The following is a 6286-nucleotide window of genomic DNA, read 5'->3' as shown; positions in this document are numbered from 1 at the left end:
ACTGAATTCTCCCTGATCCCTGGAAAAACTCCTGTGGATTTGGGTCAAGTCCTGTGATGAGATTTGTGCCTCAAGTTAAACTAGCCATTTTCTATTATAATCACAGGCCATGGCAAGCTGTTTATGGATTCTGTCATCCAACCATGCTACCATGGCTTAGACCTTGAAGTGTTTTGCTGCTTGTGACTGCTGACAAGACATGTATCGCAAAATCCTCAGATGATCAGTTCACAGGACCATTTCCTCATCACTTACACTGGTACTGAACTGACTACATCTGGTCTAATTTAAACTTCCAGCAACCCTGGTACAAAGCTAAATGAGGACAAAAATAAGACCCTTGATTTAATTTAAGGAGAGTTATTTTTTTAAGTAACTTTAATTAAGTCAAGATAGGAAATTCTTACTCCTAAGTGAATGTTCATGCATAAACTTACAGTGAAGTATGTGCAGCTGTGGAGGAAAACAGATCCAGTTACTCTTGGAAAATAGCTTAAGACAGTGTCAGAAGCCCACTTCTTGCACCTTTGTTAACAATCTCCATATACCTTGCTTTCCTAGTGTCGGAGCATACAGGGGGAGCTTCAGGCACTGTGGCATGGAATGGGAGGAGACATTTGAATACAGTGAAGCTGAGCTGTTTCTGTGCTGCTGTTCTCAGCATCCCAGCTGCACCTCTCTGTGTCGGCCCTGGTCCATCAGCTCTGTGGGGCTGCTAACCCACACTGTGGCTCTGAAGGTGCTGATTTGCCCTGTCTCAGCTGCCACCTGGAGCTCATGCAAGTTCCTGCACCAAATCCACTGGTACGCCTTTGGGAAACAATTCTTGAGAGCTACTGTCCTGCCAGTAGACTGGATTATTTGAGAAATATCTCCTTAGTTGGCAGGAAAGTGCATTTATTTCATCGGCTTAGTACGATCAGGATCTGTCAGTTTTGAGAGATCTGCTCTGCAAATAAATTACCTAGGCACCAGGAACTTGGCAGGGAAAAGCCAGAAGTCATTGTCCCAAAATATTTGCTCTTCTCACTGTAAAACTCACAAAGAATTGAGTGCTCCTGTCAGGGAGAGATGGATATGTGTGTGTATTTCTAACACTTGACTACCTCCATGTATGCAAAGTAACTCAGCAGCACGCTAAAAGAAGGATGAACTGAAAGCTTTGCAAGGATGTATGTCCTTGTCTCTTGCCCTTTGGCATGTAGAAGCACAGCCAGACACTCAGTGAGGCTGAATGAAGGAATAAATGTTTTTGCCAGTACAAACATGCATCTCTAAGTCGTTTCTGGCTTAAAGCCCAAGTCATTTTGGCATGACTGAAAACATTACTTAAAAATTTACCACTGTGTTTGGAAAGCCGAGAGTTGTAGCTTTTGAGAGGTATTGGCACAGAGCTTAATAACAGCAGAGCCCTTAACAATATGGCAGGATTAGGACTGACAATAACAAGAAGTCAAAAGCATACTGAACCCACAGGCTTATGTGATGAAAATTTTAAGTAGCAACTGTTTAAAAATGTTGCTTCCAAAGTCATTGTAAAGCCTGAAGGATGAGGGAAAAAATGGATGTTTCCTCCCTGTGCTAGACCCAGCAGCTTCCAACAGACAGCAGCATGTTCATTCCTTGATGAACTGATGTGGAAAGTCCTCTGATTTCAGTTTACCTTGGCAGTGATTTAGGTCCTTTCCCTCAAAGCAGAAGAATCAAAGCCATTAATTGTACATCTAAGGTCATGATGCACTCCTCTTTCTATCTGAAACTAGACTTCTGTTCTCACCAAAAGCAAGTTCCAAGTATTTCCATGATCTTCAGAAACTGGAATATTTCGAAGTTTTCCATGCATCTCTTCTGTTTTACTTTGTGACCTGACTGCAGGGAAGAGAACCGGTGGTCTCTCTTTTTCTGTCATTGTCATGGGCTGAAAAATGTAACCAAAAATGTGTATTCTACTTTCATCTGTTGAAGCCAGTTGGGAGATATTGTTCCTTATCTCTTGTAACTCTAGGGGGGGAAAGAGGGCAGGTGCCCTCTGTTAATGGGACACCTGATAACACCAGATAAGGCAGTGCCTTCTTATCTCTTCCTCCACCCATCCTCTGAGGGATATCACCTGTGAATGGGCCATTTAAGGCCTCTCACATCACTGATAACATCACCTCATTCCATTGTGCGATGCTCCACCCAGTGGGAGCAGCCAAAGCCTTTCCACCAGGATAAAACCAGCAATCCCAAACACCAAGGGAGCCTGTTTCCACTGGATTCCCAGAGGAAGGCTGGACCCTTTCTTGGGGATCATCTCTACTCCAATGGGGCCACACCTGTCACTCCAGGAGGACTTACTTCAGGCTGCTTCCAACACCTTGACCAACAGGGTGTTAGGTTTGTATTCTGACTCTGTCAGTGATCCTTTGTACTATTGCATTTATTTTTGTTTTTACCTTTTTTTGTTGTTTGTTTCTTCTTTCTCTATTAAATTCTATTTCTGTCTTGAAGTCTCACTGGTTTTGCTTTCAAACCAGTGCACTCGTGTATTGCCAAAGGGAGTGTTTTCTTCTGCTATTCAGAAAATCAGGAAATTCTGAAAAATTCATCTTGTCATTGGGTAAAAGAAGACAGATCCTTTCCTACTTTTTTTTCCTACTGTACAGTTAAAAAATGCGTATTTCTGTTGCTTTTGCGAATTGTGCACTAAGTGTATTTGCTACAGGCTTTGAAATGTCAGGATGAACATCTGGTTTGGGTGTGCATTAGTTGGCCAAGTTAGGAAACTAAATATTTTGCCAAAACATTAACCCAGCTCTGAATTTATAACTAATATCAGGAAAATCACTTGGGGAAAGTGTAGGCATGTGTAGACTGTGTAACAGCCAAGGTCAATTCTTCCATGATAATTTTGACTGAATTAATTTTATCAATGTGGTTCACAGACAGCTGCTTCCAGTTCATAGGAGAATATTTATATCAATGAGCAGCTTTAAAAATATGCAACCCAAATAGTTTCATAAGGAATGTACATCAGTGAAATAATTTTGGGAACTAGAAACATATTTTGGAACTGAGTCATGAGCAAGTGATAAATATGAAAAAAACCAAGTTGCCTCGAAGTTTTAAGAAACCAAAAAATGATCTTCAGACCTTCAAAAGAGCCACATCAAGAACCAAAATATTCCATTGGAACAGACAGAAAGAAAGGGAAGTATCAAGAAGCAGTGCAATGCATCAGGAAAAGCTTTCTTTATACTAAGTAATGAAGCACTGAAGCAAGTTACTTAAGGGTGCTGTGGAATTGTCATTGCTGGAATATTTCAAGGATCAGGCTAAACAAGCATTTGCCAAGAAAAGTTTTGGGAGGCTACATCGTGCCGTGGATTATCTCTTAGCATGTTTTCTTTGAGTTTGATCAATATAATGGACAGAAATAAAAATCCTTAAACAAATCTCTTCTAGCTTTCTACACACTGTCCAGGGCTAACTGTTTTCCCTTAGAGGTTTCATAGTTGTAAGCCTTTGTCAGGTTCCAATATTGTTTTTGCTTCCCTGGTTTTGATGTTACTGACCCCAGCCAGCATTTTAGTGTTCACTTTTCATCTGGCTGCTGCGGTCATGACTGTTACCGCAAATTTGAGCCAGCAGATAAAGTGCTGCCAAGGCTTCAGCAACAAACATGGCAATTAAAAACAGCAAATTTTCTTTCTTATGGAAAGAAAAAGGGGGAAAAGAGCAGGCTGCTGGCTGCTGAAATTTTTCCAGAACTCCATTTCCTGGAGCTGGCATCTCATCCTCCTCCTGTCCAGTTGACAGGCTCCCAGCCCGGTGCTGGTGCAGGGCAGAGGTGCAGAACTGGCAGGCCATGGCAGGGGTCAAGCAGGGAATGTGGCAGGGACAGCTCACCCAGCATGGCCTGGCCTCTGCAGGAAGGGAAGCTGCATGACTAAACATGTTTTATGTGGTATGTGTCTCCTGCAGCCCATTGCTCAGCTCCCACGGAGAAAGGAGGAACACTTGAGCAGAGCTGTGGAACAGGGTGAGATTGAGGACACTCATGGGGCCAGAATTGAAGACTTTGAGGGTTCAAAGACTGTAAGTGACTGCAGTACTGCAGGGACTTCCTGTGGTCAGTGGAAACAAGGCACTGCACCCAGCCCTGGAGATGGGGCATGACGGGCAGAGGGCTTCCTGCTGCCTTTGGCCCTGTCCAGCTGCACAGCGCAGGGGTGTCAGCCTTGGGAAGGGCTCACAGACAGGAGGCAGAGGCACCATCGCTGAGAAATGGCTCTGGGAGTGGGAACTTCCCACGAAAAAGAATGGGGAAGCTTGATGCAAGCAAAACCCACTTCCTTGTCCCACCCTTTCACAGAAATACCTCAAACACAAAGATACGGTTCACAGCTCATTGCACTGACAAAGAGAAGTGATACTCTCACTGTTTTCAGCTTTGCTGCATGTTATGTGAACACTGTAAAAACTGCAGGGGGAAGTGAAATTTTCGAGACAAATGTGGATGATGCTACAATTAGTGGCAGTAGTCAAGATTATCATGTTTCTTCTCTGTTCCATAAAAGCAAATTTACTAGTTTTATTTTAATGCCTGGAGCTTGTGGTGTTTTGTCTGGGATAAGAGTTAATTTCTTCACAACAGCTGATATGAGGCTGTGTTTGGATTTGTGCTGGAAACTTGATAGTGAGGGATGTTGTAGCTATGGCTGAGCAGAGCTTACACAGTGTAAAGGCCTTTTCTGCTCCTCACCCCACAGGGAGGAGGCTGGGGCTGCACAAGGAGCTGGGAGGGGACACAGGTAGGATAGCCAGCCCATGGGATATCACAGATCATATGTGTCATGCTCAGTACACAAAGCTGGGGGAAGAAGAAGGAAAGGATGATGGTGTTTGTCTTCCCAAGTCACCATTACACACATGATGGAGCCCTGCTGTCCTGGAGATGTGTTCACCTGCCTGCAATGGGAAGTAGTGAATTGATTCCTTGTTTTGCTTTGCTTATGCATGCAGATTTTGCTTTTACCTGTTAAACTGTCTTTATCTCAACCCACAAGTTTTCTGACTTTTACCCTTCCAATTCATTCCCTCATCCCCTGGGGAATGAGTGAGTGGCTGTGTGTGGCTTAGTTGCCAGCTGGGATTAAACCATGACAGATACTCTGCACCTGGCCTTTCTCTTTATTTGACAAATGTAGTAATGGAATTTAAGTTCAGAAAAATGCCAGGTCCATCCAGCTTTTGTATTTTTGCCCCTGTGTCCTCTGAGTAGTCCAGACATGGCAATGAAAGAACCTTTGACAGTTCCAGGTTCAGAAGTTCTCAGCAGCAGAAATATCCAGACAGGCCAAGGATTTCTTGTGATAAAATGGGTACTGTGGAATGGGCAGTGGGACGCTCAGAGAAACGATTCAGGTAAAGAGCAAATGATGCACAGAAGGGCTGCCAGTCTGTCGTATGTCCCAGATCAAACAGGTTTGTGATATCCAGTTAGTGTGCCAAGTGTCTACATATCACTTAACCTCTCTTTGAGGATGTGTTTGTACAAACACTTGGGGTTTTATCCTATTTCTGTGCTATTGTTTGCCTAAAAACAAGGCAGCATCGAGGTTTTTATGTGGCTCATGAGGCTCAGTGGCCTCCTCTGAAGAAGCAGCAATCCCAGGCGGTGTTGAATCCATTTCTGCTGGTTTAAACTCAATACTATTTTTCCTTGGTTTCTAGTAGGGTATTCAAGCTGTGAAGCACAACTGGGACATCTAAAAGATAAGGACAAACATTTTTTCTTTTGCGTGCTTGTTCTGGTTTCAGCTGAGATAGTTAATTTTCTTCTTACTACCTATACAGTGCTGTGTTTTAGATGTAGTAGGAGATTAAAGTTGATAACAAACTGATGGTTTCTTTGTTGCTTCTAGTTCTTACTCTAAATCAAGGACTTTTCCATGCTCTGCCAGCAAGCGGGTGTTCAAGAAGCTGGGAGGGAGATGGCCACAAGAGCTGATCTGAAATAATCAAAGGCTTGTTCCATACCCTACAACATCGTGCTCCATATATAAACTGGGGGGATTGGCCTGGAGGCACAGAGCTTGGGGCTGGATGGGTCAGTGGGTGGTAAGAGATTCTATTAGGTGTGATTTGGGTTTTATTCCTTTCCCTCTCTCCCCTTTTCATTACTATTACTATCATTATTACTATTAATTATATTATAATTTTTATTCTTATTATTACTATGCTTTATTTCAGTCACTAAACTGTTCTTATCTCTACCCATGAGTTTTACTTTTTTCTGCCT

This window comes from Prinia subflava, chromosome 1 (genome assembly GCF_021018805.1).
Source record: "Prinia subflava isolate CZ2003 ecotype Zambia chromosome 1, Cam_Psub_1.2, whole genome shotgun sequence".
NCBI classification, from domain to species: Eukaryota; Metazoa; Chordata; class Aves; order Passeriformes; family Cisticolidae; genus Prinia; species Prinia subflava.
The sequence above is the reverse complement of the archived record's forward strand: the minus strand, read 5'-3'. Positions refer to the sequence as shown.